The sequence below is a fragment of the Cygnus olor genome, chromosome 2 (genome assembly GCF_009769625.2).
Source record: "Cygnus olor isolate bCygOlo1 chromosome 2, bCygOlo1.pri.v2, whole genome shotgun sequence".
Lineage (NCBI taxonomy): Eukaryota > Metazoa > Chordata > Aves > Anseriformes > Anatidae > Cygnus > Cygnus olor.
Genome location: NC_049170.1, coordinates 88,595,133 through 88,621,476, shown reverse-complemented (window position 1 = coordinate 88,621,476; position 26,344 = coordinate 88,595,133). Strand labels below are relative to the sequence as shown.

General features: G+C 35.9%; 1 long non-coding RNA gene across 2 annotated transcripts in view; it reads right to left on the bottom strand.

The window, feature by feature from the left end:
• Positions 1-2,007: 2,007 nt before the first annotated feature.
• The window catches only part of LOC121066096, a 34,340-nt gene continuing 10,003 nt past the window's right edge, over positions 2,008-26,344 (bottom strand). Inside the window, exons 2-4 of one of the 2 annotated variants that reach the window (XR_005817505.1) lie at positions 8,335-8,435; positions 6,778-7,168; positions 2,008-5,946 (exon numbers count right to left, since the gene is read on the bottom strand). This is a non-coding gene — a long non-coding RNA (uncharacterized LOC121066096). The remainder of the gene's footprint in view (positions 5,947-6,777; positions 7,169-8,334; positions 8,436-26,344) is intronic. The other variant, XR_005817506.1, reaches the window with a different exon arrangement.

Genomic DNA, 26,344 nt, shown 5'->3' with positions numbered 1-26,344 from the left:
AAAAGGCAATTTAAAGGTTTAGCAGGGACTAAGAATCAAGAATCACTGATACCAGAATGCATTAAAATACTACTCAGTTCTTCCAGCCCTATAAACTTTGTTAGTGAACAAGCCTTCTAAGGCATCCTTTTTGGTCTTAATCTCTCTTCAGACAACAACAAAACTTAAAAATGTTCATCAGGCTTTTTATATACACTGGCAAATATAAAGAATAACTTTTCCAATTGGACATTTAAAGCAAAGTTTCTGTTTGAAACTGGCATGCCCATGTATTTGAATTTTCAGACACAAATCTAGTCCAGCTTGAAAATTTTTACTAAAAACATGGTTTATAATTCAATACACACACACACACAGTATAACTATCTTTGTTTTCAGCTGGTGTGGATGAGCTTTAAAAGAACGATAGCGGTGAAAAACACTCTGTGACTGTCTGCCTTATTCCCTTCTCACACCTCCAAGCCCGGGAAGTTGCATCTGTCTGGGCTGCCATCCCTTCACTGTTGGAGAATGCCTATGAACAAAATATACATCCAGCAGTTCCCACAGTAAGACAACTGGGCTGTAATAAAGTTAAATGCAAAACAGTTAAGATATTTTGTACAATAGGATAAATAATGAAGTGTTATATTTCTTTCCATTCTTATTTTCTCTTCCCCTCTTTCCACCCCTAACAGATATCAATAGTTTGTTTTCTTTTCCCTGCTACCACTTTGATAGGGTCCTGCCTAAATGGCTGCCAAGTCTCAGCCTGCCAAGCCATTTGTCCTTTATGGATAGTGATTTGTGGAGAGAAGTTAGGTTCATTGAAATGGAAGAGAAAAGGGAAAAAATCTGAAGGCTGCAGGCTCTCTGACATCAACCATGGTGCTAATGATTTTCCTTGAGGTACAGGTCTCAGCAGGGCACAGAGTCTCATACCATGCATCCCCAGGAACTGACTTAGAGCAGGATTTTCATTTTATTTGTGCTTGAAACAAAAATGTTCAGTCCTCCCACATTACCACCATTTGAGAACTAAAAGAGTATGATGTGGAGATAAAGGAGTCAGGTCCTCAATTATTTCTTATTTAAACTGTATAGGCAGAACTATAAGGTGAAATTTTAAAGTAGACAAAATGTTAGGCACAGGAAGTTTAAATATTTGAATGAATAAGTTATTTAAATGTTCTGTCTTATGGACATAGATTTCCCTCTTCCTAGGCTCTCTAAAGCCTCAGAACACGGCGTATTTAAAAGAAAACCCTAGTAAGTTTCATAGGGTCAATGCAATTAAAGCCCATTAGTTAACAGTATGAGTGAAATATCAGTTGATCTAAATACAGAAAGGTCTGCACACTTTGAAAAAGTGCTTTGAAACTGTATATTTTATGTTTACATGTTCAAAATCTACCCCTTTTTCCATTGTAGTTATCCCAAACAAATTAACTTACAACTGAGTACATGCTTTCTGTGATGACTGAAAAAACATGCCCCTAAGAACTAACTTGCACTATGATCACAGCATATGAAATATGACACATTAGATGGCATTACAGAGCACTCACTCACTTTCTACATCTTCAATCTGTGCTAAAGGGCTTTTTTTTTTTTTTTTTTTGAGACAGTACAGTGAGTTCAGACTGAAAATTAATAGTAGCAAAGTAATATCCTGACCAGTTAAAACATAGATCTGATTCATTGAAAAGGGCAATTTTACATAGATGAAAACAGTTATGGGAAAAATCAAGTGGGAGGAAATACTGAAGTTTAAATACATGAATGATGATTGGGAATTGTTTAAGAATATTTTATGAAATGTCAAAAGCTCCCACTATCCTATGCTTACGAAAGACTACTTCAGTAAAATAATGACCTCAGTTAAAAAGGGAACATGGAAATGACACTAGAAATAAAATTTCAAAACTCTGAAACATAGTATACAGAAAAGGAGGAAGCAGAGAGCTGTTTAGAAACACTGTAGCACCACCACAGGCTGTGTCATTTAAAATTAAGAACAATAAGAAATATTTTTATAAATTTAGTCAGAACAAATGAAATGTAAAATTTACAACAGTAAAAACTGATACTTGCTGAAAGAACTAACATGACTTAGAAAAAAAAGTAAAAACGAAAATTAGAAATATTTCATATATATACCATACTTTGGTAATTAGAAGGATACAGAAGGGAAAAGGTAATATGACAGTCTTAAAAAAAGTATAATAACTACAAGCTGATAAAATTGATACCTGACAACATCAAGGAATAGGACATAGGTCTCTATCCATTAAGTAGACACCTGATTCATATAAGGGCTCTGGTAGCTCAGAATAAGGCAACTAAGCTCTCTGTTTAAAGCAAAAGCACAGGTCAGTCACCTTTGAATAAAAATCAGAAAAGCTTTAAGTCTGAATGATTAGCTGCCTAAATTAGCCAATGGGAATTGTTTATCTCAGCAACATCTTAAATCTTCTGACACATCAAGGTGCTACCCAACACCACCAGAAAATGCCTCAGATTCCACTAAAATAATCTCTGCTGTTTTTGTTGTTGTTGTTTTGTTTGTTTTTGTTTTGTTGTTGTTGCTAGGTTTGTATGTCTTTCAAAACCTAGAAAAAAAAGAAAAAAAAAAAAAGGATTTTCATTGTTAAATCAGGATGGGAGAAGAGGTGACTACAGTAAGAATTAGCTGGTGAAATATGACTGCTTCCCAAACTGTACGTTTACTTTATGTAAGGAGACTTTTGTATAAAAGTTCTGAATACCTTCTGGAAAGGAGCTTAGTTTAAGAGTTGGTTCCCCTCCTTTTTGGTGAATGTCCTAACCATTAAGTTACCATATTATTTAATTTTCTAACTGCCCAGTGGGCCTGTCACTATTCTATGCAAAAATCAGACGAGCACCCTGACCCAAAAATAATTCCTAGCAATTACAAATATTGCTTGTGGAAGGATGGCTTTGTGCAGATTTACAGTTTGCAGCAAAGGAAGCTTTGGCTGGGTGTATACTGCTTAATAAAATAGGCTCAAAAAGGATGCCTGGCTCACAACTTCCAATGAGTGTCTTGAATTCACATCCAAAAATCCCATGCACCTTCCTTTCCTCCAAAGCAGACTCACTGCATTTATGGCACAGTAAATATCACACTGGCTTTGTATTTATGAGGGTACAAAGTCACACCATGTACAGCTTTTGTGCTCTATGCACAGTATAGTCAGGACTCACAAGGAAGACACTGCCCCTATTATTCCCCATTTACCTCTTCTTGTAGCAGATTGGTGCTAACAGCAAAATCAGTCCTAGAATTCACTCCCTGGACTCATCTGCTTTAACAGCGTAGTAATGCATAGGCTAGATACATGGGTTTAGTATACTTGGTAATAAATTAACACATAAGGATGGAAGGATAAGACTGTCTCTCCCACCACCTCTCATTTTATTTTAAAGAGAGTACTTCTTATAGAATACTCCTAATGGCAAACCTGTAAATGGTCTTAGCACATGCTGGTGGCATCAAATCACCGAGGTAAAAAAAAGAATGTACAGTGTGTCAATACACAGGAGGCTTAGACATATGATAGCAACTGAGTTTTGTCACTATCAAGCCTGGTATTTTTCTAAGTATTCCCCATAGGAGAATTGTAAGTGCTTCAGGAATTAGCATTAAAAATAAATAAATAAGTAAAATAAAAAAGGCGTCCATGAACATCAGGAGCCTTGTGGTTTTGGGCATAGGAAGGCTACCAAACAGGATATAATGCAAGATTCAGATCCTAATTTGGGCACTAAATCCTTGAGATGATTATGGATAGTATCAGAACCAACTTCAGACATAATAGGATGCAAGTCTTAGCACACAAATTTCATATGCATTCAAGTGGAAAGTATGGATGAATATAACCAAGTTTGTGAAATGCTCTTGTAAGACAGTTATTGTAATGCTGTTCCCAGTATCCATTCTGCAGACAAGAGGCAGAATACTATAGTAATAACTCAAAGTTGGGAAGACTTGTATGAAAATGAGGGAATAAATGAGCTCAACTGTGGGGAGGTGTTTTTTTGTTTGTTTGTTTGTTTTTGTTTTTCACCTAATAATATCACTGTCATAGATAGTTAGATTGTGGCCCTCAGAGACATACTGGAGAAAAGTTTCTGATGGTAGATGACTCTTTAATCTAGAGAAAATTCAGTGACATTGACAGGTTGGAAATGAAGGTAAGATGCTATATAAGTAGACATAAAGTGGAGATTTTTAGCAGACAGGACAATTAACCACTGGAACAATTGCCCTACAAAGTACTGCAGATTTTTTAAAGAAAACTATGTCATGAACTGCAGTTTAAAACAGTTACGAGCTTATACAGAAATTGCTAGATGAGGTGCTGCAGTGTGTAACAGGCAATTAAGCAGACTAGATGATCCTAAAGGTGCATTTTGATTGTAAAAGCTGTGAAACTGTCTCTCAAAGTCCCTTACTTGCATCCAGTGGGCAGTTTTTACAGCATCGTTTGTCTCAGTCAATGAAGACAGAAAATTCAAGGGGAAAAAATAGCTGAAACACTCATACAGCCTGTTGTCTACACTCCCTAGCATGTCTGTCCCAATGTCAGCTATATACCCCTAAACTGTCGCAGTTTATGTACTACTCAGGAGTGGAAGAAATAAGCTAAAATTAGCATACTGTTTACATATTTAATTGGGCTTAATGCATATTGAAAAGCTTTTTTTCACATTTCCCTATAATAGTTTCTTTGTAATGGCTTAATACCTTCTTTTAATCCATTAATACTTTTTTTTTTTCAAAAGACACCATGCAAGAACAAAAATCAAACAATATTACAGTGATAACATGATTATTTTAGAGCTATGTTGGGAAAAAAAAATTATAATGTTAGATTGTGACATTGTTCAGTGAAGTTACAAAGTAGTTTAGGATGGGTGGAATCGGTGGATATTGTCTGCTCCAGCTCAAAAAGCAGTCATTTTATATAAAGTTTCATGTTCAGCAGAGTTCCGACTATCTCAAAAAATGGAAATTCCATGACATATCTGGCCAACTTGCCACAATGTTTGAAAACCCTCATTGTATGTATATAATTTTTTTCTTAATATCACAAGAGAATTTTCTATATTGCAGCAGTTAGTTTCTTCACAGCCTTCTTGGTCTCTCTTGTACACCACAGGTTGATCCAAGGATAGGTAAATGCTGCTCCATCTGTGACCCCACTATCCTGGCACTATAATAATTTGTACCTCTTGTCAATCTGAGGTGGTTGAACTTCCTGTGGCTCACAACTGTTGAAACAGTATACACTTCATTTTTGCACAGTATTTTTTTCATAAATCCTCTCACTTATATTTATAATAACAATAAGTTGATTCAAAGCTACCGAAGCTGATAGTTGCTTCCACTTGGATCATGTTTAAAATTGATTTGGTCTCATGAATAGAAGTGTTATTCCATGTGTTTCAATGTCAGGTTTTATTCAGAGTCTGTATTCAAGCATGAAAACTTCTGGCAGGTAGCTGAATATCTTCTCTCCAAGCAAATAAGGGATTTTAGAGTATTGCAGGTGATTGGGGCACATTCATTCTTTTAAGCTGTGCTTGTCTGTAGGAATACTGATATGAAACAGGAGCTCTTTTCTGAGGTTCAAATAGGAGTTCACTATATATAATATAACAAATGCTGTTCAGCCTTGTGACTGTGATTTCATGGCTTTACACACATGGAGGCCAAGATTATGTTTCTTTCTGAAATAAAAATCAATGGCAAGTATGCTCGGCAGCATGACAGCTTTCTTCAGGAGAACAGCAGCAAATACCTTGCTTGTCAGGTATAAATCCAGATATAGAGCACTTCATGTTTCACCCCTCCAACTGATGGCTTTAGACCACCTAATGATTGCTTTGATTTCCATCTTCTTCAGTCAGCCATGGTAGCCTGAATGCAATCCTGGAAGCCTTGTTAGAAATAAGAAAAGATCATAACATGAGATTTCCAGAAATAAAACAATTTACATTGCTACACCTTGATTTTTCTCTATGTTCTGTCTACCTATATGAAACGTGGATGAAAGCCATTTTTCTAGTACAGTAACAGTAAGACAAAATGTAGCAACAGCATCAGTGTTGCAAATTCACTGTAATGTAAATGAAACATTTTTCAGCTCATTTTCTGATACTAAGTTTTCTACCTAAGGGTGTCTGTGGTCTTCTTGTAACCTTGGCTAAATCTCAGTGGAGTAGGTTTTCTTTTGTTTGTTTGTTGATTTTGTTGTTGCTGTTTTTATCATTATCTTTTTACATAAATAGAGGCTAATTCTCCAGGTAGTTCTCAAATATATGCACAGTGCAGGCCTTGAAAATGAACTTGAGGGATTTCTCATTAAAGTAGTGGTCAGAAATACTAATCATCTCTGCTTCTGCCTTGCCCACAAGCTCTGAGTTCAAAGGAGAATATTGGTGTCCAGGGGATACTCAGCCATTGCCTCAGAATTGTAGTAGGTGAACAGTTACTTTTCTCTTTGGTCTGAAAATACTGATATTACAAATTCAAGGATAAAGTGAAAATGCCCTGTTTACCTACAGATGTTGTATTCTGGTATCTTTTATAAAACTGGCATTAAAGAATTAGGTCTGCAGTCATATCATACTGCCATGCTGAACCTACTGTACTCTGATCTGTTTTTATAGATATATACTTCATAAAGGTGAGAAAAGGAGAAGATTTGAAATAGCATTGTTGAAACCTTTTCTGAAAGGCTGGTACCTAAGCAACTGCATTTCTCTCACCTTGGAATAAGACTTGAATTGTTTGTGAATTCTGTGACTTTGATCTGATACGGAAATCTGATTGAAAGAAATATGGTTAAAAAAACATGAAGACACTGGAAGAAAATAAATTTTCTTCTGCAGTGCTCCATACTATGAAGGATTAATCTTCTTAGGTTTTATTTTTGTTGTTGTTTTTGGTTGGTTGGTTGGTTTCTGTTTTTTAAAAAAATCCTCCTTATGCTTTATTAATATTATTGTTATTTTGTTTTCTCTATTCTTCTCAATCCAAAAGACATTTGTAAGTTAGTCCACCGATCATTTGGAGTGTCTGGTTTCCAATTTTACCACTGTTTTTGCTTCTCTTTGCAGGTATATTCAGGGTATGTCAGACTTCTGCTTCTGGCTTCTTCTGTGAGTATGCATTAAATACGAATAAAAGAGCAAGTTATATTTCTAAGGTATTATTTAACAATGTACTATTTGTGAAACAAAAAACTGAAAAAAATACATATAGAAATTACAAGTTACAGATTTTGAAGGTTTGATTGTTAACCTATTAAACACTCGCTAAGATCTCTAGTAGTCTTACTAACTTAGCAGTCGTGATATCTTAATCTCTGTTGTTAGCAGAAGTAGTTTTACAGTTAAAAATATTTGTGCCGGTTTCACCTCTTAGGAGCAAAAGCCAGCTTGAAATTATATTTTGGTATTTCATCTACCTATGTGAATTGCGCAGACTGCAACTTAAAGATTAATGAACCATATAAGGCAGTTAGAAACCAACAGTCCATAAAAACTTTAATATATTGTACATACAGTCATACTGTACCTCCTAATATATTTATTTTCTGTTCTCTCAAGTGAGGTATTTCTGCATTATGCAGAATCTAAATCAGATGTGTATACACATACGTGAAAATAGACGTTCTGCATTATGCAGAATCTAAATCAGGTGCGTATACACATACTTTAAAATAGGCATTTTCACATAAGGTAATTAAATAGAGGCAATGTAGGTAAGATGTTTAAAACACACAGGTGTGAACTTGAAAGCAACCAAAAATGAATGTATTATAAGACACACAACTGTATTATTTGTATTCTTACTTTCTATCTTAAGAATCAAATATCTAACAAAGGCCTACTTTGAACAATATATCTCAAAACAAGGATATCTCAAAGAATGACAAAAAGGAAAAGGCTGAAACCTCATTACAAATAGATGATGACAGTTGTAAGGGGTTTACCTGTAGGTTTGTCAATGCCCTGAATGCCTGTTTCTCAGTGTCTGCTTCAAAACCTACTTGGCCTTCCGGGCCAAGAGAATAGTGTCAGTGGGAATATTAGGACTTTGAAAAAAACAGTTCCAGCATACTAAAACAGACATAATAAATCTTCTTTAAGGAAAAGAAAAATATTTACTTCTTGGTACAAAGAAATCCTGGTAAAAAATTGGGAGCAAATTTAATACAAAGCCATCCTGACCCTAAGAATTTTGAATAATTTTACTTATGCCATTTAAGCAAATACAATTTAAAATACTTAAGAAATTCTTATCAGTATGTGTGAGCTTACTGAGAGAGGTAATATAAATTGGAGTTAATCTTCAGAATAAACACATGGTCTTGGAATGGAAAGGATTTTAAAGTTGTTGAGGAAGAAAAACCTGATTGTACCTGAAATGACAGAGAACAAAAAAAAAAAAAAAAGTGTGGTAAGTATGTAAACCAAAATATTCATACCTTTAAACAATTGGGGTTTAAGAGACTTCTTACAGAATTATCACAAAACTGTCATAGTAGATAGCTAATAATATAAAAACATTAAAAAATCATTATGTGTAAAGGAGAAATAAATATCCATGAAATACTTCACTACAGATCTCTAACAAAAAGCTGTTCTACATATTGAGCACAGGTATTACATGTTAGCGACATACAATTGCTTCTAACACTGTTGAGCCTGCACAGAGTTGAAAAATCTGAAAATTACTTTAAGAATCTTTCCCCCCCAAGAAAAAACCAAAAAAAACAACCAAGCAAGCCACCAACAAGCAATTCTTAGCTTGGGAATAAGTTATTATGAAATACTGCTCAAATAGGAGTGGAAAAGTATTGAAAATATTGAAAAGAACACTGAAAAAAGGAGGTTCTGAGACACCTGCCAGAAGGCTGGGAGATTTACAGTGTTTTGTACCTTCACATATTAATTTACGTTTTTAAAACCTCCTCCTAATTTGCACCTGCAAGACTGACAGGCACACAGGTTGATGCTGGTGTTCAGATTTGTATGGACTGCTTACTTAGCCTACAACACGAAACACTGCAGCTTGAGCTAAAGAACAAAGCTCTCCAACTGAAAGCAGTCCTAATATCAAAGTCGAGGAAGTGAGAAATTAAAACACAATGGTAAGTGAAATACATCTGTGCATATACAGAAGCACAGACATTTGCAGGTATTGAATGGATAATCGCATAAATAAGTGCCCATTCCAATGTCCCATTATTTTTTTCAATTATTATTCTTGTAGTACTCACTATGCCAACACAAGACTTTCAACTGTAATTTATGCAGCAAGATTTTAAGACTTTTTTTTTTTTATAGCTTTATTTTTTCTTTATTTTATTTTCCTAAGGGAAATGTGACATAATGTAGCCAAGCATCCAGCATCCATCTGTTTTGGAGTATTTTGGGGAAAAAAGGAGATTTTATTTCATTATTGTAGCAAATGTTTATGCCTGAACTATTCATTTGTTTTAATATTGCAAAGAGTTTACCTATGATATAATTTTCTAAAATGCCTTTAGTGTATAGCTGTATAACTGAACCATGGAATGGGGGAGAAATGACCAATGTAAAAAGGATTGTGTAGCTTATGGGAAATGTTTATTTTATCATGCATGTCAAATAAGATAATAAAGAGGATTTTTTTTTTTCGAAAAAAAAATAAAGATTTAATTTGCTTTTGTCTGTAGTAAAGAGGGTGAGCTATTTGAAAAAGAATCAGCATGGTTTACTTTGTTTTGTTGTGTTGTTTTTTGTTTTATTTATTTATTTATTTATTTTCATCTTCCAAGCAATCCTATTTTATTCCAGCTTAGTTCTAAGTGACTTTTTGCTGATTAGTTTACAGGCAAAAGAAACGTGATCTAGATGTATTTAAGAAAATTAATATTCAGACAATTAAGCTTTTTCAGACCATTATTCAGCTGAACACTAGGGTTGTTGTTCTGTTGCTGTTATGTTTTTATTCTTTCTCCATCAGAAGAGCTATTGAAAGCTTTGAAGGGTGAGGAAAAGAAAAATAATTTTTGGATAACAGTTCAGTTTTGAAGTGCAATTTCATTATAATTGATAATACTTTGCAGACAAAAAATATTTGATAGGAACTCATTGACTGCAAAGGAATATAATACAAAATAAATATTTATATTAGATAGCTGTGTCTTTATGGCTTTTTCCTTTTATATGTCAATAGTACTTCTAAAATCAACAAGATAACATTTGTGCTTGAAATTAAATATCTTTGAGACCTTTGTTGGCTATAAAACTGGAAAAGTCTATATATATATGTACATAAACATATTCTATATATTATATACGTGCATATGTGATAAATAAGAATTTTCCTCCATCTTCGTACACTGAACTTAGGTCATCATCAATTCCATTCCAAAATACCTCCAATATCAATGAAATCCTGAACTCAGTTTTCCTGCTTCTTGGTTTACATCCAAACAAGCTCCACACAAATCCTCACTCTTACCTTGCTTGTTGGTAGCATCTACTAAGGAAGTTAAATTTTTGCTGTCATATTGCTGACTGATTTTCTGAGGGCTTTGTTTTTAAGGACATACACTCATTTTTTTAAGTATAAAACAGAATAGAAAAAATCTGAAGGAACATGATTCTGGAAAAAAATTGTTTGATAATCTGTCAAACTATTGTTGAATCTGATATTATATCATCTGTGGGGAAGTTGTTAAAAGAAACTAGTGAATATCAACTGAAAAATACATTATTTTTCTTCCTTTTTTTTTTCATCATAGAATGTGTGTAAACTACAAGCCATGATTACCTGCCAGGACAAATGTAGAATAACTTTGAAAGGGAGACTCACATAAAATGAAGAAGAGAACTAAGCACTCTGGTTTATTCCTTTTTGTTTTGTTTTGTTTTGTTTTGTTATTTTTTTTTTTAGCCTTGCTTAGAATAAAAGAGACAGGACAGGGAGAAAACAAAGTTAGAACAAATTTCTGCCAGAAGTGAACTCAGTTATTCTCATTTTAAACCAGACTTTTTCAAGCTTCTTGGTGGCAGCTCTTTTTCAAACTAAAACTCAAGATAACTATAGACAAAAATAAAACAAATAAATAAATAAATTTTAAAAACAAACAAACAAACAAAAACAGTTCTAGTTAAATGGATGAGCCCAGCAGGATTGCAACAGACTACACACTTCATCCTGACCACAACCTTGTGTTGGAGCAAGACCAAGACTGAAATCAGACTCCTTTGAAAATGGGAAAGAACAGCCCATTTGTTTAAATAAAACAGCCTGATTCATCTTTGTTATCAGTAATATTTTTGGTATTGTTCCATCCTCAATTCAGCTACACAACTGGAAACTGGAGGAAAACATGCCTGATATGTATTTTTAGAAAATTTAAGTATGACCACTACTGCTTTACACAGTTTTCCATGTCCAGCAAAATGTTTTCCGTGACTTTTTATAGTCTGACCTAAGTTTAAACTCAGCTTTCAGCTGTTCTTTCTTTTTTTAATTTCGTTTTAGAAAAATGTAAGGAACTTAGATTCTCATTCCCTCTTTCATCTGCATTCTGTTCTCTCAGTTATTTTACACTTCAAAATAAACCCAAGTGAATTTAGTGCAACAACTCCCAAGCATAAAATGAATGGATCTTCATGACAGTTGTCTGAGTAAGAGAGAATATCATTGTCTCCTTTTTATGCTTGATGACTTAAGTACAGAGAAACGGTCTGGCAGTAGTTCTGAATAGCAGTAGCAGTTTGAACTCAAATCTGATCTGCAGCACAAAGATTGTTTTTTAGAAGAAGATACATTTGAGGAAACCACTTATGTAAACTATTATTACAACTTCAAAATTAGCTGCTGCTTTAACGAGTAGAGTCAAAGGTAGAGAATGAAATGGCCTGTGGAGAGGCTTTAGAGAGTAAACAGAGGCAAATTAAAGGGATAAAATTATATTTTATGAATCCATCATAATTCTGATTTTAGTTCTGAGTTTGTGACTAGAGCATGAGTGAAGTTTTCACACAAATGTTGAACTATGAAATTGGAACTGAAATGACTATCAGGTTTTCCTTTGCCTATTTGCTGCTACACTGCAAAGGTAAGCATTTCATAAATAAATAAATAAATGAAGAGAAAGAGAATAGCAAGAAGGAAAAATGTCGTTCCTTTGAATTTATGTCCATACCACAGGCTTCCTTCAACTTAGTTAACACAAATATACTCAGTCCATTGAAAAAGTCAGAAGCCAACGATTGTATACTTGTGGAAGGATTAAGTATGTCAAATCTGGTTTGACATTGTTTTATTTCATTTTGCTTTCCTGGGCCTAAAACCAATGATTTATTTGTTTTACAGCAGTACACACATTGGGTATGTTATATTATTAAAACGTCTCCAATCTACTTATATTTGACTGATGAAAAATGACAGGGATGTAATATGACCAAGGCAAAGCACAGACAACACCTCTTCTTACACTTTAAGTGGACTTCAATTATCATTAATTTGTGTTAAAATAATTCAGTCATGCTGTGGCCACACTAAAAATGTACTGTTTGATGATGATTTGACTATATGAACTTTCTGCTGGATATAGATTAATCTATGTCACATGTAATATGAGTACTCCACTAGTATGGTAGAAAAGCTGTTCCTATTTCCCCCCATTGTGCCTCCTCCCTCCCCCTTTAATGGAAAAGAGAAAACTGGCAGATGATACCAGCCTCCCTACTATGTATGCTAGAAAACAGAGCTTGGAAAACAGGAAAATGAGCTTCAGACTTTGTTTTTGTAGGTTTTTACTATATGTATATAGTGTATATATATATATTATCAGGACACAGCCTCAATGTACCACAAAGGGCCACAACAGGCTTTTTGACCTACTGATTGCACAACAGGCAGAAAAAAAATAAAGGTAACGAGGATAGGAAAGAATTGTCTTAGAGGAACTTATTTTATTTATGTTAAGATTAATATAAACTTGAAATGTGGCATGATTAATATATGTCAGCTTTTCCATATATTGGGTAAAAAGTTGCAAAACTAGGTATAAGCACTATTTCTATCTTGGAAAACTTATACTTTAATTGTAGATAAGACCCAACAAGAAGAAAGAAATAGATTAATATATATCTATATATATATATGTATAGTTAGATGCGTGTGTCAATCTGCTAGAGGGTAGGAAGGCTCTGCAGGATGATCTGGGTAGGCTGGACTGATGGGCTGAGACCAACTGTATGAAGTTCAACAAGGCCAAGTGCGGGGTCCTGCACCTGGGGCACTACAGCCCCAAGCAGCACTACAGGCTGGGGGATGAGAAAGCTGCCTGGCAGAGAAGGGCCTGGGAGTACTGGTTGATAGTCAGCTAAATATGAGCCAGCAGTGTGCTCAGGTGGCCAAGAAGGCCAACAGCATCCTGGCTTGTATAAGAAGCAGCGTGGCCAGCAGATCTAGGGAAGTGATTGTCACCCTTTACTCAGCTCTGGTGAGGCTGCACCTCGAGTACTGTGTTCAGTTTTGGGTCCCTCAGTAGAAGAAGGACATGGAGGTGCTCGACCGAGTCCAGAGAGGGGCAACGAAGCTGGTGAGGGGTCTGGAGAACAAGTCTTATGAGGAGTGGCTGAGGGAGCTGGGATTGTTCAGCCTGGAGAAGAGGAGGCTCAGGGGCGACCTTATTGCTCTCTATAGGTACCTTAAAGGAAGCTGTAGCGAGGTGGGGATTGGTCTATTCTCCCACATGCCTGGTGACAGGCTAATAGAAGTAAGTAGCTAATAGAAGTAAGTGCTCCATTTGCTTGTTCATCTTTTCCTTATGGCAACAGTATGTATATCTAATCACAATTTAAAGGTGATCAGATTTTTTTAATATTTCCTGCTTATGTGTGATATTTATATTTACTAATGTAGACTAACACTATACATTATAAATAGTGTATAAAGCTACAATGTTGGCTTTATCCTACAGATTTTCAATGAGTTAAAAAAAAAAAACAAACCTCTCATTTACGCTAGAGCATAAATTTCAGCATTGGAGAAGCTGATTAAAACCTATTTAGCTGGACTGCAGTGTGTTGAAATTTGGTCTCAAAGGTCATTCTGGATAGCTTCCTATTCTTGCATCTGATGTTTATCTCCTAAATGAAGTTCATGTAAGAGAGATTATGCTTAGACAGAACAAAATGTGTATGGAATGAAGAGGGTGGTAGATTTGTTGTTGTTTTCCTTGTCACAAGGAAAACTTTTTCTAATAAAGAGAGAAGAGCTTGGAGGATGATGGTCTTCAAGATGTCCTGAGCAGATTTAATGGGAAAAAAAAACTTAAAATAATAAAAAAAGCTGTGAGTGGGAAAAAATAAAATACTTAAAAAATACTTAAAAACCAACTTAATACTAAAAAAAAAAATACTTAAAAAAAAAATTAAAAAAAAAAGGGGGGGTGGGGGGATTAAAATGTCAGAATTAAAGTCAGCTGGTCAGGCCAATTAGTTGCAATGTGCCAGAATTTTAATTTTGTGTTTTGTTGCTTTCCTTTTTCTTCAAATTAACCAGTTTCTTTTACAGATATCTTCAAAAATATTCTACCATTTCTCCCTCTGTCTTTCACTTGTGCATTTTTTATGCCTGTAGGATTAAAAAAAAAAAAAAGTTTGAGGCATGTACCGCATTCTTGCTGCATAAACATTTCCTCAAAATTTTAGTTCTTGAGGGTTTTGGTTTGGACCTTTCTCCAATCACTAATATAAGAAAAATATTCACTAATATAAGAAACATATTTTGATTTAGTAATTAGTATTATCCTAGCAGTCTACTTATTAAGAACAGGAAAGGCACCTTATTTTCCATTTCTTCCTTTGTAAACTTCAGTGTTTTTCCATGCACTCACAAGTTATTTTTATCACGGTTCGTTTCTATACCCAAATTGTTTGCTTTTCCTAGAGAAAACATTTTTTTTTCCTCATTTGAAAGGAGGAAAAAACAATGACACATTACACAGTAATTCATAAATAATGACTATTTCCTATATTATTATATCTGTTGCTGTTGTCTGTGGTATTTTTTTCAGCTTTATACAGCAGTATAATTGAATTTTACAGTCTACATTGATCAGAAACTACAGGCGATTTGATGGTTTTTTGCTTGTCAGTTTTGTACTAGGCATTTGTAAGCTTACATGAAATGATTTTAGAATTAGGGACAGGAGCATGCTCCATAATCTGTACAGTCAACTGGTCTTGGTCCCCCACCTTGAAGGGACTGTAAAATGTTATAGAACTCTGTTAGCAACTGCTGAGTAGTTCCACAGGACTCCTGTGCTTCACAAGTAGCTTAATTTTCTGTGCAAAGTCTTTATCTGGACTTTATGGGAGACCATTATTTAGCATTTAGTAAGTAGGCAAGGTTGTTCTCCTACAGTGGTGACTTCCCTGACCTACTAGAGCATCCCAAAAATTACACTGATCCATTAGAAAGATTAAGACAAAGACAATAATAGGTGCTGTGATTTATCTTTCTGTTTTTATAAGAAGTTCACAAATTTGCCAAAAATGACAGACAGGAATAGATAATCTCTGCTTTTTATCACCCAGATCAGACAGACTTAATGTTGCCAAAGCAAAGATAAATGCTATGTTTCTATTTGTGGAGGCTGAATAAAGAGTAGATCATTTTTTCCCCTAGGAAACATCAAGTAAAAATTCTTTACTTTGAGGACCAGAGTAATAATTCAAGTGATGTTTGGGAAGGTGAAATGAGTAGACAATTATTATTACTAATGTACATTTTCTTCAATATTTTACTTAAGCCAAGGTCAGATAGCATTGACCATTTCCACCAGAAAACTATTCTGTAGTCACTCAGGGTACATGACTTTCAGTGAAATCTCTAGTGACAAATGCAGATGAAGCTTTATTTACTTATTTATTTATTTATTTATTTTATAGTGGGAACTTATCCATACAAGTCTTACGAGGAGCAGCTGAGGGAGCTGGGTTGTTTAGCCTGGAGAAGAGGACGCTCAGGGGTGACCTTATCGCTCTCTACAGGTACCTTAAAGGAAGCTGTAGCGAGGTGGGGATTGGTCTATTCTCCCACTTGCCTGGTGACAGGACGAGGGGGAATGGGCTAAAGTTGTGCCAGGGGAGGTTTAGGTTGGATATTAGGAAAAACTTCTTTACTGAAAGGGTTGTTAGGCATTGGGCTGCCCAGGGAAGGGGTTGAGTCACCATCCCTGGAGGTCTTGAAAAGACATTTAGATGTTGAGCTTAGTGACATGGTTTAGTGAAGGACTTGTTAGTATTAGGTCAGAGGTTGGACTGGGTGATCTTGGAGGTCTCTTCCAACCTAGACGATTCTGTGATTCTGTGATCTTTTTTTTTTTCCTGCCAAAATCAATGGAGTCTGATTGCAAAATTAACTGCTGCAATATCACATGTTTTGGGAAGGTCGTGGTTGGGTAGTCAGAAATGGCAAAGCTGTGCAAATAATGTATCAATGAAAGGTGAAACAGCAAAGTTGTGTTTTGTCTTGTTAGCAAAGATGCTAAAAAGAAGTGAGGAGAAGGTTGGCTTTGTTTGCTTGTTTTTGGCAGTGCTATAAATTTCCAAGCACTTGAAGCAATCTGGGTGCATGCCTCCCTGCATGATAGGAGGAAGGAATCAGACATCCTTATTTATTTTGTAGTTTCATGTAGTCTCAATCTGATTCTTGTCAGGATTATATGGGAAGAGGAAAATAACAAAATGATGTTAAGTTGCCATATTATTGGATATTGCCATATCATTACTATATTCGATAGAAATATTCTTCCAGGTTCTGTCCGAGAAATGTATGAATCTATTGCTATTTTTTTTTCAGATGTAATGACCTGTAGTTATTCGACAAAATAATTTATGTGTATTTTTATATTAAGATTTTCATACAGCGTTCAACAAAATTGTTTATAATAACAATGTTTAAATCACTGAATAAATGAGGTTGGAAGGGACCTCTGGAAATTATCTAGTCATACTCTGTTCAAGTAAGGTCATCTAGAGCAGCTTGCCCAGGACTATGTGCAGTTGCGTCTTGAATATTATCAAATTCCCCCTTGTTCTGTCATTATCTGACTGAGAAAAAAGTTGTTCATCTTTTTTATAACCCCCCTTTAAGTATTGATATTTATATATTGCAATGAGGTCACACCAGAGCCTTCTCTTCTGTAGGCTGAACAGCCCCAACACTCTCAGCCTTTCTTCCTAGGAGAGGTGCTCCGGTCCCTTGATCATCTTTGGACCCATTTTAACAGATCCACATCCTTCTTGTGCTGGGGTCTCCAGACCTGGTCGCAGTACTCCAAGGGGAGCCTCATAAGGACAGAGTAGAGAGGGACAATCACCTATCTTGACCTGCTGGCCTGTTGATGCAGCCCAGGATGCAGTAAGTTTGTGGGCAAGTACCACAAACTTAAGTTTGTGTGTAAGTTTTGTTTGCAAATGCACACTGATGGCTCATGTCAAGCTTCTCGTCCACCAGAACCCCCAAGTCCTTCTCTGCAGGGCTGCTCTCAATGAGTTTTTCTCCCAGTCTGTACTTGTGTCCAGGATTGTCCCAGCCCAGGTGCAGCACCTTGCACTTGGACTTTTTGAACCTCATGAGGTTCACGTAGGTCCACTTCTCCAGCTTGTCCAGGTCCCGTTGGATGGCGTCCCTTCCTTCTGGTGTATCAACTGCACCACTCAGCTTGGTGTCATCTACAAACTTGATGAGAGTGTACGCGATCCCACTGTCTGTGTCGTTGATGAAGATATTAAACAGTACCAGTCCCAGGACAGACCCCTGAGGGACATCACTTGTCATTGGCCTCCACTTGGATATAGAACCATTGACCACTGCTCTCTGGGTGCAACCTTCAAGCCAAGTCCTTATCTACTGTCCACCATCAAAAAGTCCACCCATCAAAATAATTTCTCTCCAATTTGAAGACGAGGATGTCATGTGTGACCATGTCAAAGGCCTTGCAAAAGTCTAGGTAGATGACATTGGTCGGTATTCCTTTGTCAACTGATGCAGTCACTCCATCATAAAAAGCCACCACATTGGTCAGGCACAATTTACCCTTGGTGAAGCTATGCTGGCTGTCTCAGAATTACCTTTTTGTCTTGCATGTGCCTTGACTTGCTTCTAGGAGGATCTTTTCCATGATCTTCCCAGGCACAGAGGTGAGGCTCCCTGGTCTGTAGTTCCCCAGATCCCCCTTTCTACCCCTTTTAAAAATGGGAGTGATGTTTCCCTTTTTCCAGTCACCAGGGACTTCCCCGGACTGCCAGGACTTTTCAAATACGATGGAGAGTGGCTGCACAAATACATCAACCAATTCCTTCAGGACCCTGGGATGCATGTCATCAGGCTCCATAGACTTGTACGTGTTTAGTTTCATCAGGTGGTCTCAAACTTGTTCTTCCCAATGGTGGGTGGGACTTTGCTCCCCCAGCCTCCGTCTATGGGTTCAGGGAAACGAAAGACTTGGGAAGCCTGACAGTCAGTGAAGACCGAGGCAAAGAAGTTGTTGAGTACTTCAGCCTTCTCCACATCTGTTGTTACCAGTTCACCCTTCTCATCCATCAGAAGGGGTACACACTCCTTGGCCTTTCCTTTCTGAGCAATGTACCTACAGAATCCCTTCCTGTTATTTTTTGTATCACTTGCCATCTGTGCCTTGGCTTTCCTGATCCCATCCCTGCACATCCAGACACCATCCCTGTACTCTTCCCAGGCCACATGTCTCTGCTTCTACTGCCTGTGCATTTCCTTCTTGCACCTCAGTTTGACCAGCAGGTCCTTGCTCAGCCATCCCAGTTGTCTGCCCTCCCTGCCCACTTTTTAATGCAGGGGGATGGAGAGTTCCTGCGCTCTAAGGAAAACATCCTTCTCCTGGTGAACGAGTTCCACCTCTCAGCCTCTCTTCATATGAAAGGTAGTCTGGACTCATCATCTTTGATGTCCATCCCTGGACTCATTCAACTGAGTCCATATCTTTCATTCAGTAAGAGCGTGGAACTGGACCCAGCACTACTGATTTGTCTCACCAGTGCTAAGCTGAGACTCCTGCTGATAATGCTCTTCCTAAAGAAGGTTCAGGATGCTATTGGACTTCTTTGTGGCAAAGGCACATTGCTGACTCATGTTCTGCTTGTTCACCAGTATCCCGAGATCCTTCTCTGGAGTGCTGTTTTCCAGTTGCTTGGCCCCCAGCAAGCACTGGTGCCTTAGGTTACTGCTCCCCAGGTGCAGGATTTTGTCCTTCCATTTATTGAACTTCACAAGGTTCCTCTGCCCATTTCTCTAGCATGTCCAGGTCTCTCCAAATGTCGTCATACCCATTTTCCATGGGCTACGCACTAACTGAACAAGATATGCAGTCCTGACAGAGTGATTAATATGAATCTACTCCTAAAGTCTCCTTTCCTGTCTTGGTAATGGAGACCTACGTCAAGAAATAGTAGGAACATCAGAGGAAATACTATATGTCTCAGCTAATGAGTAAGAGGACCACAAAAGAAAGATATATAGTAGCAGGTGAGTAAATTTGAGGACAATAATTTTTATTTGTTTATTTTTTGTAAATGAGATATTATTACATGATATTTCTGCTTCATTACATGAATATCTGCTTACACTGTACTGATGCTTCTTATTTGTCAGGAAAAAAATAAAATACAATAGTAGATTGCAGAGAACTGGATGTTTAGGCACCTTGGTCTTGCAGAAAAAAAAAAAAAGATGCAGTTGTCCAACATAACTTCAGGCACCCATATTTTAAAATATTGCCCTTTTGACTTCTCTGGTCCTAGTTTGCTCACTTTTTCGAATGTGAAAAATGGCTTGTTAATAATAATTACATGAAGTATTTTGAGAGGAGTAAATTGAAGGAAAAACAAACAAACAAACAAAAAAAAAAACAACAACACATTCTGAATAACATTCTGTCATCTTTACCCAATTATTCTCTAAGGTCATAAAAGTATTCTCTTGTGTATCAATGAGGTTGTTTGTTTGAGGAAGAAGCAATAAGAAAAGGTAAGAATGCCAGATTCTGAATATTGCTTTTAATAAATAATAGAGATTAAAATATTAATGAATTCTCTAATGATTCCACTGTGTGCGTTTTAGGTTTAGTCTTACACAGCCAAGAACTTTGAAAGAAACAGCAACTCAAAACTACTCCTGTATAAACTAGACTTCCTGAATAACACTTCCATTATAAATTTCCAATCATGGCACCACAAATAACATGAACACACATTGCATGTTACACTGAATTGGTTTTCAACCTCTTATGCCCCTTATTATATTATATAGAACAAAAGCTTGCTGTAGACAACTCATGTAAAACTTTTAAGATTCAAAGGTCAGACTGATCTCCCAATTCTTTGAGCAAAATAATTTTGAATTATTTTATGCTACAGTTTTTATTTTATTATGGCAGTACTTTAAAACAAGAAAGAGTGAATGGTGAAGGAATGGACTTGATACCATAAATTGGATGAGTGGCATGTAAATCAAGAGCACATGTAAATAAAAAATTAAAAAAAAAAAAAAAAATGAGGTGCCTTTTCCTGAGTCCTCAGTGTTAGAGAAAAAGTAATGTCTGTATTTGTCTGCCCTGTTATTCACAGTACAGAAAACCAACAAGCCAAACTGTCTCCCACAAGATACCTTTAATCAACCTGAGATGTATACAGCAGATGACTTCTGTCTGTACAAAACAAGGAAGAAGAAAGGTCTCTTTGCAGCGCTACCTGTTCTCATGAACCCAATTTTCAATCACTCAGTTGACACTACAGGCAACAGAATTTTTGTGTTCTAATAATAATTCTGCAGAATCTCATAAGGGTTTTTTGTTCAGACCCTGCTAACTTTCAAACTCACAGGCTCATTCAATCAGAAAAACTTCTTTCTGCCCTAGGACTGATTGTGCTCTTGATCAGAAATGAGCAATCACTGAAATCATTGTGTAGAATCTTTTCAGAGTGGGTGTACTTCAATTTGGTCAATGGCCCATGCTGGAGAACCACTTTTATATCTTGAAACCTTTATGACAGTGGATAGAGAAATCAGAGCTGCAAGACATCATTGAGTTAAGCTAAAACATCCATCCCTACTAAGCGAGAAGGAAGAGGGGAAGCAAGCCCTAGCTAGACCCTACCACAGAAACAGTTTGCATCTTTTGGAATGGAACATCTTTGACATGTACTAACCCTTTCTCCACCCTGTTTTTCCATGTTTCCAGGACTGACGCAGACATGCCAAAGCTCAAGGGAACACAGAGAATGGAATATTATTCTGTCACTCATTTTGGTCCTTATTTTTCTACACATGTGATGGATTATCCAGTGATTTGAACTTTTGCTGCAATTTAGCATAAGCACACACCATTCTACAGTGTGGACAGCCCCAGGCACCACACAACTGATGTAGCAGAGCCATATGTACCACCCACTCTGGGTTAATAGCCAACCCTGTATGACTGGAACATTCAGGCAGCCTGTTTTCAGACTGACTACCTTTTTAACAGTATGGATGCTCCAAGTATCCCATGTTGATGCTGCGTGGACACACAAAGCTGATTCAAGAAAAATAAAATTCCATTGCTGATGGTGAAAGTTCAGTAGACAGAAGCAATGCAACAACTCATATTTTCAAAATAGGCACCTGAATTTTATGCACTAAACCTTTAATTTAATAAAGGATATTCCTGAAAATATTTAATAAGGTCACCACAGGAAAATAAGCAGCAATTTCTGCTGAAATTAATGTACAAAATGAATAATTTCAATAATATCACTTGTTTTTTATGTTGAAGGAATATTTTTAACACATATGGGCTATTAGGAAAGCACTAGCTCTAATCAAGTACTAATCTCTTATTTAAACTGAGGCACACTGAGTGGCTCACACAATTTATTTGCTCAGAAAGGTAAATATGCTGAATATCTCTTTTAAAACTATTCTTCATAATATACTGTCTTTGAGAAAACAAGAAATACTTTCAGTAACAAATATGAGCATAGCTACTGTGTTGCATTTAGCAATTAGCAATTTCATCTTGCTTATTTTCAGAGTTGAGAACGTTTTTTTTTTTTTTTTTTTTTTTTTCTGTTGTTATACAGCATAATCTTTTCTAAAGAATTTGAATATGACAATTCAAGGTATACATCTTTATTCAGTGGCAAAAACATGTTCATTTTCTATTTCTCAATGAGTAGTTTCAGAATCATTATGCTATTTAATTCCCAAATGTAAAATCTTTTGTGGAATATTACAGCATCACCAATTATGATTCAGAAGCCTGATATAACTGAATATGTTCACCCAGCATTTACACAATTAAACATGTGACTCTTGCTGATGCTAGAGGAAAAGTCAATGGATGATTAATATTATGGAAATGCCAACAACAGTCCCAGGATTGGACTGAGAGGATTGCAAATGAATTGCTGACAGCAGGGTATATTCCAGGAAGACATAATGCTGAAAATGTACAAAAATAAGAGCAGTTATTCTTGCTGAACTTTATTGACTCTCAGGAAGGAAGGTTTACACACTGACTAAGGAAAAAGAGACAACCTAGAATGTGTCACAGAAAAATAACAGCTGTAGAAAAAAAGCTTTTAGAAATTCAGGAAATAAACTTACTTGTCTGGAATAGGTGTAGCCATTGCTCATAGGAGAAAGTACCTTTTTTAGGTAAGAAAATACCATTTAAAATGCCTGATTACATACAGCAAGTTTACAGCTTTTTTATATTTTTATGTAAATGCTCACTTGTAAGTTGCACGCATTTAAAAATGCCCATGTATTGATAAAAGAATTTAAGTGTTATTTTTCTGTTGACAATACATCTATAAAATTAATCTGGAAAACATGATAGTATTTGTTCTTTCTGTTGTTATTTTAACTTGTACTTGAACATCCTTGTGTTTACATGTTGTCCTCAAAATCTCTTTGACTTAGTGGAAGTAGTGGAATCATGTGAAGACAGGAAAAAAAATAAGTCAGTACTTTACATACTTATCCGTATCTGAGTAAAGCATGTCTTAAACTTTCAATACTTAGATACCAGATCTCTAGAGTCATCTGGAACACATCTTCAAGTGGTGGAAATTCTCATAGCTCAACTGAAGTCAACTTGTAAGAATATTTGTGCAGAAGTATAAATAATAATCAATATATCAATATCAACTACATAGCCCAGTTGTGCACATCAAATTTGATAAAACTGAAAACATCTTGTACATCTTTGTAATTTTTATTTTTATTTTTATTTTTCCTGTAAGTAAATACTGATATCTTTCTATAGAAGACCCAAAATGTTTTACAGCAACCTACGTCAATTTCTGGTGATTTCTGCCTTTAATGTTCCTCATACAAGTAGGAAAGACTGAAGGTGAAGGATGATGTCTGAATTAATGGCACTGTTGATGACTATTCCTTAAGAATGCCGTGAAAGAGGCTTGCTCAATGGATGAAATACAGGACCTAGAAGATGGATTTAAGTGACAGGCTCTGACTTTTGCAGAGACTGAACACCCCCCCCCCCCCCCCCCCCCCCCCCCCCCGCCTTCATATAATGAAACAGTCTTCTGTGGAAACAAGAGTTAAATACAGAAGACACAGTATTCAGACATCTTCCTAACTGAGCCATGCAATCCAAACAGTTACTAAAATTGCCAACCCTGAATGCAGGGAGTAAGTTGAAAGATGTGTCACATTAATTTAGATCTATAATTTACTAAGATTCTAACTTACACAAGTTCTGTTTACAGATTTTCTAAAAATCCATATTTTTGTCCATAAGCCTATGATCAAAGATCAGCAACAAAATTTGTATACCTGTGAATATCAGATGCCCATGAAATAGCTTCCCACTCCTGGACTTTCATAGGCACTCTAATGCAAAAGGCAGTGAACATTATAAAGAACAGATTGCTCTTAGAACATACCCAAACAGTAGTAACAAAATAGCAAAAAACTTGGCATTGTGTCTTGTTATTTGTGTCTATTAAGCATCAGGTTTGACATTAGGTGCTAGAATGAATAACACTTTCCTCAGGACTGTGGAATACAGTGTCACATAGGTGGAAGCACCCTCTCTTCAATGAAGCCTACAATATAACCAAAATAATTATAATTTAAAAATCTAGACATACAGCAAGTTTGGTTATGTGTTTCCTTTCATTAGGAAACAAATGCAAGACTGTACTGAACAATATTCCACTATGGTTTCATTTGGCTTGGTCTACATGGTTATTTAATATACCAATATCAATTTTGAAATCTGATATCTTTTTTTTTCTTTTTTTTCCCCCGACTATATGAAGTAACATTCTGTGCCTTTGAGACACTAGTAGGACAAAGCAATATGTTAAAGATAAATATATATATATATAGAGAGAGATGAAATCCCTCTGATAGTCAGGAAGGGAGCCAAGAAGGCCAGAAAAATCTGCCTCCATATGTTGTTCTCACAAAATCCTATGATCTCTTAAAGTTTGTCCCCCTACATCTTCATTCCAAGACACTGTTAACTTATCTGATGAATGTTGCAAGTTGTCAATACAAAAACATTGGTAAGGTCCAGCAGAAACAAGTTTGGCTCTAAGAGGCCAACTGCTGTCAATTTCAATGTTGTGTACAGTACATTATAATTTAATTAAACATTTGTTTGCATTTATTCCTAAGCAAAAGGACTGTTAATGTTGTGTCCTGATAAAACTAAATTCTTCAGTACAGCAAGGAAAAGAGATTCCATGCCAACCTTGTATAAAAATATGTGCAAACAGAGTCTGTTTAAATCAATTTCTGTCTCCTCAGAAACAATATGCCTATTTTTACCAATACCTTATCACAAGGTCTATAATATAAAGTAAAAGAATGGCAAGAAATAATATAGCCATAATAACTGACACGTGGGGAAGGCATAGAAGACAGTTTAGTATCTAAGTCTCTAAATCTGCAAAAATACTTTCATATTTTCACCAAGGAATTTTACAGTACTTTAAACTCTCAAAAGCGGTCATATGTTGGCATTCTGGTTTTGATAATGCAATAACTCTAACTAGTACATTAAATTTTCTGGAACATACCTACCCTAGGAAACATCATTGAGAAAAAAGACTTCGTGTTTTCTTGGATTACTATTGGATCTTGTGAAAACATAATATGGCACAAATAGATGACATCTTCACTGATAATCTCAAGAGACAAATGTGCTTAGAAGCAAGCTTTGGGTAATGATGTTTGCAGCTGTTATAAAGCAATTATGTGCTACAATCAGACATGATTGTTCTCTCTCTCTCTCTCTCTCTCTCTCTCTCTCTCTCTCCATTTCCAATATTAATTTAAATTAGCCAGTAATTTTCCTTTTATAGATATCTGGAATTTATTGGGCAGGCAGAGAGGCAGCAGAAAGGAACTCATGTGACTGTGGAGACACATCTAAGGACAGGTAACTTCATCAAGAACATCAGAGGAGCATGCCACATACACATACATTGCCAGCTGATACTAAATTTTGTTTTGGTCTTCTTCTTTTTTTTTTTTTTTTTTTGGAATCATGACAATGAACTGCTTTGCACCCAGGATAATACCCTTTTTGTTTCTGTTGTATGAGTGAGCAGCATCTGAGCATTCTTTATTATGCAGCCAAACTTGGAACTGTGGGTGTCGAATGTTAACAGACACATCCTTTAAATATCTGTTATTTATTGAAGTATATCCCCTCCAAAAGTCATATGACAAAGAATGAAGCTATTCTAGGAAATACCCTCTGTCTCTACAGTAAAAGCAGCAAGATAAAATTTTACTCCTATTTATTGCTGAGTCATGTAAGGTTCTTACACTTGAAGTGATCATAATCCTCTGAGTTCAATAGAAGAAAAAGGAACAAGTGTTATGGATATATTTTTATTAACTACTTCTTTTATTCTTTTATTCATTTCTTATTCATTCAATCAAAACTCTCAAAAAATTGTTTCCCTACCCCAAACTATCTTATTTCTTTCACATATGACAATTGTCTTATTGTATTCTACTAGATAACATCATACTTAGATCAATCCTACATTGTCTTGTTGTTGGGTGAAACTTTTCAGCATGTTCTACCCATGCAATTGTCTCAGAAGAACCTTGCCTGACTTTAATAGTGACTTCACAAGGCACAAGGTGATATTGGTATTAAAACAGTAAATGAAAAATGAAAAAAATACAAGAATTAACACACAAAAGCTTAATTCTTTGTACTAGCTTATTAGAATAATTGACTAA